The 7,639-nt window shown below is 46.4% G+C and overlaps 1 non-coding gene across 1 annotated transcript; it reads right to left on the reverse strand.

The window, feature by feature from the left end:
• Positions 1–517: 517 nt before the first annotated feature.
• Positions 518–624, reverse strand: LOC117129824. The gene has a single exon (XR_004453377.1). It is a non-coding gene; the product is annotated as a small nucleolar RNA R71 (small nucleolar RNA).
• Between the last annotated feature and the right edge of the window lie 7,015 nt (positions 625–7,639).

Raw genomic sequence — 7,639 nt, forward strand, 5'->3', positions numbered from 1 at the left:
TATTCTAACTCAGGACGAGAACGGAAACCTGTATGACCAGGCCGGTCATCTGCGTAATGCAACAGGTCAGAAAATAGATGCTCAGGGAACTGTAATCCCTGATGCTGATGCTACAGGAGCTGCTCAACCTGTAGATGAGGACGCTCGATCGAGACCACTGGCCGACTACAATCGCCCAGATGAGTACTATTCCAACAGATCAGCTATTCGACTTCCGGAGATCCAGAAGCAGAATTTCGAGCTGAAGCCTCAATACTACACTCTCGTGTCGCAGATACCCTACTCTGGGTTACCGCACGAGCATCCTATGGACCATTTGGAAAGGTTCGAGGATCTAATCCCTGCCATTCGGATGGAAGGAGTCCCCGAATATTACCTGCTGTGCAAGCTCTTCAGATACACACTGAATGGAGAAGCGATGCACTGGCTTAGGCAGCAACCCACAGGATCTTTAACATCCTGGAGCGACATCAAGAATGCTTTCTTACAAAACTTCTTCGATGAGGCGCGCGCTGAAGAACTTTGGAACAAAATTTCCACATTCTCGCAGAAGGCTGGAGAGTCCTTCAAAGATGTGTGGATTAGATTTAGGTTCTTCCAGCGAGACTGTCCACACCACGGATTTAACGAAGTGCAGCTTCTAAGCACTTTCTTCCGAGGTCTCGCCTTACAGTATCAAATGGCCCTTGATATGGCGAGTGAAGGGAACTTCACTACTCGGAATCCGTTGGAAGCTGTGAGACTTATCGAAAATCTTGCTAACAGCAGCAGCACCAAAAACACTGACTCTGAACGGAAGAAGTCTGTAGCCTCTATCGGGAATGAACAGATGGACGAAGTAAGAGCTAAGTTCGATGTGGTGCACGAGCTTCTTAGGAAGCAAGTCTGTTCAGCTGAAGGAGAAGTAGCAGATACGGAAGGAGAAGAAAATGTGAATTACATCGGAGGTACCGGATTCCAGAAATTTGGAAACCAGGGCGGAAACAGAAACTTCTTTGCAAATGGCCGAAGAAGTAACCAAAATTCACAATTTTAAAAACCCTTCAACAACAGCAAGAGCTACTCAAACTCTTACTACCAAAATCCACCACCCCAGACTCAGGAAAGGAAGAATGAAGAAATGCTTGATCGAGTACTGTTGGGACAACAACAAATCACAGTGGATTTCAACGGTACGATAGACTCTGCCTACAACAATCTGAACACCAAAATCGAGACCTTAGGGACTCAGGTGAGAAAACTTGAAACCCAAGTAATTCAGACGGGCGAGACTATAAAGAGGGAAGAAGCTTTCGCTAGAGAGGCAGGAGCCGACAAAGGAAAACACCACGTAAATGCCATCATAGATGATGATTTTGGCAAGTGGTGAGAAATGAAAAGCTTGAGGAAGCAGATTTCAAAATCGAAAGCTCCATGAGTCTCGGCGGATCCCAATGGTGTCGACCGATGTCGATGAACTCGCATCGATCGACAGACCATGATGAAGATCGATGGAAGGATTACTCCAGTCATCGATCGACGTCATCTGCCAAATCGACTGAATGCAATGCGGTTTGAATTCTAACTCATGAAGAATTTGCAGCTAAGCATCCTCACCCACCCTCCCCTTTCTATGAAAAAATCGATCGATCGGTTGAGCCAACCATCGATCGACAGAGTGAGTCCGATGTCGATCGTCAAAACATACCTCCCATCGATGGACAGGCACCTCTGACATACCGAGTGCGGTTACCCTCAATCGATAATAATTACATCTATGCACTCAGACCACCACCTAAACCATTAGCAAACCCACCCGAACCAAAACCCAACCCTTTAAATAGTTCACCAGAATCTGTTCAAGAAGAACAAGAATCTGAAGGGAGAAGGTTAAGGAAAAAAAAGGAGAAGATTCCTAAAAACCTTAAGAGGGAAGCTAACGATAAGGAGATGGATGGTTCCACTAAACGAGTCCTCAGAATCCCAATCGAAAAACCTTTTGATGAAGCTTACTTCACACACCGGTTGTGGATGTTCTTCAGAGAAACAAAGGTAACGGAGGAGGACATTAGGAGAATGTTTCATCAAGTCAGAGAGAAGATGAAACACAGGATCACATTGACGAAGAAGACTGATCCTGGGAAGTTTGCAATACCATGCGTAGTCAAGGGTGTTGAATTTCCCCATTCAATGTGTGACACAGGAGCATCAGTTAGTATCCTCCCTAGGATCATGGCATTCCAGCTTGGTTTGACCATCGAACCCTCAACGGAATCCTTCACCTTCGTGGATCTTTCAGAGAAACAATCAGGAGGCATCATAAGAGATCTGGATGTACTGATTGGTAATGCCCTTGTCCCTGTAGATTTTCATGTCTTAGACATCGAGCTTAACTGGAACTCTTCACTTCTGCTTGGAAGATCTTTCCTAGCTACAGTAGGAGCTGTATGTGAGATGAACAAAAACAAATTGTGTCTAACACTCATAGACCCAAACATCCACTACGACACCATCCGACCTAAGAGAAAGGTAACTAATTCTGTGGATTATGGGAAAGAACTTGGCTTCATTGGCGCATGCCATTGTGGAGCAGGGTATGAATCGGAGTACGAAACCGAGTACACGGAATCGATCGACACCCCAACCTTTCCATCGATCGATTCCAATGAGTCAACGGTGACCGATGACCGCAACAACACGTCACTCGACGTAATACACCCAGTTGACCATTTCGCTTCACCTAATCATTGTTACCAACACTTTGCCTTCCAACCTCCAAGCAGGAGAGGACATGATAATTATTCCATAGGCAGTTGGGCAGACAGTGGTTTCCATGAAAGTTTTGTAGTTGACACTGTAATTACTTCACCTAATGAGGAACATACCGAGGAATACGATGAGGATTACTGGAAAGAACGTGCAATAGAAATGTCTTTGCAGGATGAAAGACTTGAAACACATAAGTTCACCAACACGTTTCCAACATCGTTCGACACTGTGCACTCCACATCGGTCGATACCCACCCTCGTCCAGCAAAACAACCGCTCACATCGATCGACACCCGTAAAAGAACATCGATCGATATTCGCACCGCAGCGAAAATTAAGGAGCAGGAGAATATTCCCTCCCCAACTAGGTTTATAGATACCTACATAAATAGTTTTTCACCTCCGAAACCACCTACACACATTAGAGCAAACACACAAGCAAATAAGATGAACACTCTTCCTTCTACATCAACAGAAAAATCCATGAAGAGCAATCATCTCAAGAACACAAGTTCTGCAGAAATTACTCTACCATCGATCGATGTAACTGTGGGAACCGAAATTTTCACTGTCAATTTCCGTTTAAATAAGGAAACTAGGAAAACCCTAATTTCCCAGAGGACCCGGATATCTGCTAATTACCACACGTCAAGCAATCAGAACACGAGAATAACAACGATAAAGTATAAGAAATCGAAAAAGAGAGCAAAAAAGATCTTATTCCGAATTTACGTATGAGCGTTTACAACAAGGTGTAAGCCTGGGCTCGAGAGCTGTCGGCGAGATTCCTAGTTCTAGCAACCCTAAGACGGCTAAACCTAATTGAGTCGCAGCTCGAAATAACAAAAACGGAAAAATGCCTAAATTGCTCTAAGTGCTAAGTTTGCTCTGAAAAGGTTCTCCCTTATGCTCCTCGCCTAGGACTCCTTATATACTAGCTCCAAGGTCGGTTTACGCTTTTACTCTTCTGCCCTTAAGCCGTCATACCATAAAAATGGAGATATTCCATTTTCCCGATCTTCACAATTATCTTCAAAACTTCCGTATTTATCCGCGGAAACTTGACATTTATCCTTCCTTGTGAACCAAGCGTAAACCGTGCTGTGGTTTACGGGCTTTTGGTTAAGAAATCGCAGGATGGGCCTCGAGTCGTGTTTTCGGTCCCTTTGGGCCGTCTTTCGAGTCGAAGCGTTTACTACGATTTCTTTCGATAAAGAACGAACTTTCCGCGGTTTCTAATCCGCAAAGTTTGATCGATGATTTAGAATAGCGGAAAACATACTGAGCTTGCTACGGTCTTCGGGAGATAGCATTTGAAGGTTTGACGAGAATGCATGGACTGGTGTCGTATCGATGTTTCGGAAGAGCTTGGTCGCTATGCAGCGACCGAACTTTGGCTCGAGCTCGGTCGCTACGTAGCGACCGAGCTTTGGCTCGAGCTTGGTTGCTATGTAGCGACCGAGCGGGTCGATCGCTTGGTCGCTATGTAGCGACCGAGCTTTGGCTCAAGCTCGGTCACTACGTAGCGACCGAGCGGGACGAGCGCTCGGTCGCTATGTAGCGACCGAGATTTGGCTCGAGCTCAGTCGCTATGTAGCGACCGAGTGGGACGAGCGCTCGGTCGCTACGAAGCAACCGGGCTCAGACGAGCGCTCGGTCACTACGAAGCGACCGAGCGGGACGATCGCTCGGTCATACGTAGCGACCGAGCGGGACGAGCGCTTGGTTGCTACGTAGCGACCGAGCTTGGCCGAGCTCGGTCGCTACGTAGCGACCGAGCGGGACGATCACTCGGTCGCTATGTTGTTACCGAGCTTTGGCTCGAGCTCGGTCGCTACGTAGCGACCGAGCAGGACGAGTGCTCGGTTGCTACGTAGAGACCGAGCTTGGCTTGAGCTTGGTCGCTACATGGCGACCGAGCGGGACGATCACTCAGTCGCTACGTAGCGACTGAGCTTTGGCTTGAGCTCGGTCGCTACGTAGTGACCGAGTAGGTTGGATGCTCGGTCGCTACGGCTCGGACTTGGTAGCTACGTAGCGACCGGACAGCGTGTATGTGCGGTAGTTACACAATGAACGAGCTTGGTTCATTTTCTTTGAATCTTCAAGGATACTTCTTCGTAAAAACTTCGTATTGGTTATTTTTTACGAAAATTATATCTTTCTTTTTACTATCTCCTTTGGAAATGTTATTTCCGATGGTTTTCCGGTGATAATTCCGTCGTGACCGTTTTTGACCCCAACAGTTAGCCCCCCAGCCTGTTAGGACCGTGCATCGTAAGGTCCTGGCGTGCGGTTAAACGTGTTTGGCAAGTTAGGCGTGTTGGATGGAATTAATATCCGAAAGTCCGAGCTTGAATAGTACATTCTCATGCCTATAAGAAGGGGGGTAACTTGTTTTTAGCTTTTCACTTCATTATCTCCTCAAAGTTTAATAGCGAAAAAAGTCCTTTGAATTTTCTCTCTCTACCATTGAGATTTTTCCTTTTCTCCCTGTTGAGAATGTCTCAAGGGATTTCGGAACTGTCTGTGACCAACGTGGTGAGGTTGTTCGAGAGATCGAGTTTGTGGCACACTCCGCTGACGCTGCCGAGGCCGACGCACATTGGGTGGCTTTGTGCAACGTGGAAGAACCGCCTCCCGAACCGTGGGTTCCCGTGAGGCCTTTTTCGTAAGGGTCGTCGGGAGACCGAGCAGGTGTACCCTCCCATTTCTTGGAACCGTACGCAGCTTCTGTAACGTTCTGGAAAACGTGGATTTTCGATTTTCCCTCGAGGGGGAGAGGGCTGATGAACCTCCCGAAGGCTTTTTCACTTTGTACGAGGAGCATCTGATGCGTGCTCGCCTATGGTTCCCATTCCGTCGGTTATAGTAGAGTTTCTGAACCGTTTGGAAGTTTCGATAAGTCAGATTTCTCCCGCGGTATAAAGCATCTTGTCGGGTTGCTAGTCTTGGGATACAAGCGAGGCATAGAGCTTACTGTTGAATATCTCGAAGCTTTCCTTACCCTGTCTCGTGTTGGGACCGATCGTCTATACGGTTTTAACCGCGTACTTTTATGGAAGTCCTGAAAGGATTCTCTCAGGGCGATCGTGGGTGGAAGAGTTACTTTTTTTACGTTAGATTGGATCAAGCCTCGGTTGCCGCGAAGTGCCTTCCCTCCTTTAGGCGACTGTGGGGGGTATGAGGTAACGTGTTGAATGACTACTCGTTGTTTTCTTACCACCGTTTTTCTACCTTATATCTGAACTGTGTCTATTTTGTAGTGCACAACCCCATTCCTCCTTTTCCGGAAGATCTGTGCGTCGTCCGAACCGTCTCCGTGTGTGGCCCGCTGTTTTGGGGTTACTTCTCTCCCGAGAGGGTCCGTGTTGCGGTTGAGACTCATCGATCTGTTTCAGCTCATCGATTGATGATGAACATGGGGGTGTTTTTTGAAGGTACCTCCTTGCCTGCTGTGTATGCCACTGGGCAGAGCAGTGGTCGAAGGCTGGCCGACGCTGAAGATGGCAGAACCGACCATTGAGGATCCGTCTTTGGTGGGTGAGAAGGTAGCGATTGGACGGACTGATCCTTTGTGTCGATGATTGAGTTTGATTATCGTTTATCTGTTTTCGGCCGAGTGTGGCTTTTTTCAATTTGGATTTTGCTTAGGCCTAGATGGCCGTATTTGTATTTACCGGGACTGGCCATTGGTGGCTTTGAATCCCTTACCGCTTTACGCGGTTTTATATATATGATGAATGTTTCATTTTTCGAAATTTCCCGAGTATGTTCGAAGTAAATATGAGTTGTCGTCTCATATTTAACTTCGATGAGACGTTCAATCTGTTGGTTCGTTCATGATTTTCGTAAAAATTACTTATCTTTACGATTTTCGGGAACATTGAGATGCGAACGGAGAGTACATGGTTTAGGATCTCGTATCTTTTAGATATCATGTCTTGAGATGTTTGAGACTAGAGCGTTGGGTTTAGGGCAAGACCTATGTTTACTTTCGTTAAGGTTTGTGCGGTGACTAGCCGGCTATCGTTTTTCCTGTTGCGATTTCTTCCTGACTCGCATCGATTTAAAGTCCGCGATAGGTTCTCGGCTTATATGTCTTGTATGGTACGAATCGAGCATCTTCTCAGAGTCAACTGGAAGTGCTAAACCAAAATTTCGGTTTTTTTTTGTTGTAGCGCGCTTTCGTCCTATGTTGGACGTTTTTGAAGATCAAAAAAGTGATCGAATTGCGTTTGTTTAAGACGGCTGGCGTGTTCGTCGGGGCCAATCAACGAACAGGGGTGTAAGGTTTTTGTGGTCGCGTTCAGACAATTTGTTAGTATTATCTTCGAATTTAAACTTTGCGACGTCTCGCAGTTGTTTCGAGGATTATACGTGTAACTTTAAGTGTTTTGAAAGATGATAATTTAACGATTTTGCCGGATGAGGCCGCAGACAAGAGTCTTAAGTTTCCAGATGTGTCCGGAAAGTTTTTGCGTTTGACTGAAGTATAAACGTTTTCGACAAAAAGGAGCAACGTAGATTGTAGTAAAAGTTTTTGAAGTTTCTAAAAACTCGATTACAATAATGAAGATTTTTCTAAGTGGGAGTATACGAGTATACGCACCCACTCCCCCCCCCCTTTTTAGAGAGGGGGATAGCTGAACTCGTCTTTTGACGAGCTGCCAACGTACCCCTTTCGAGGATCAAGCCATCTCGTAGTTCTGCTTCACGCCGTGAGTGTTTTTACTCGGCGGTAGATGCCGTGATGTCGCCTTGACCGTGTCGATCGTGGTTGGGTCAACGCTATTTTCCGGATGTTCCGTTGAGTTGTAACGTGGGCTTTGGACTCGTGTCGAGTTTCGACGTCCGATGCGTTTGCGTCGGTAGACGATTTTAATTTGTC

This window comes from Brassica rapa, unplaced genomic scaffold (assembly GCF_000309985.2).
Source record: "Brassica rapa cultivar Chiifu-401-42 unplaced genomic scaffold, CAAS_Brap_v3.01 Scaffold0179, whole genome shotgun sequence".
In the NCBI taxonomy this organism is placed as follows: Eukaryota; Viridiplantae; Streptophyta; class Magnoliopsida; order Brassicales; family Brassicaceae; genus Brassica; species Brassica rapa.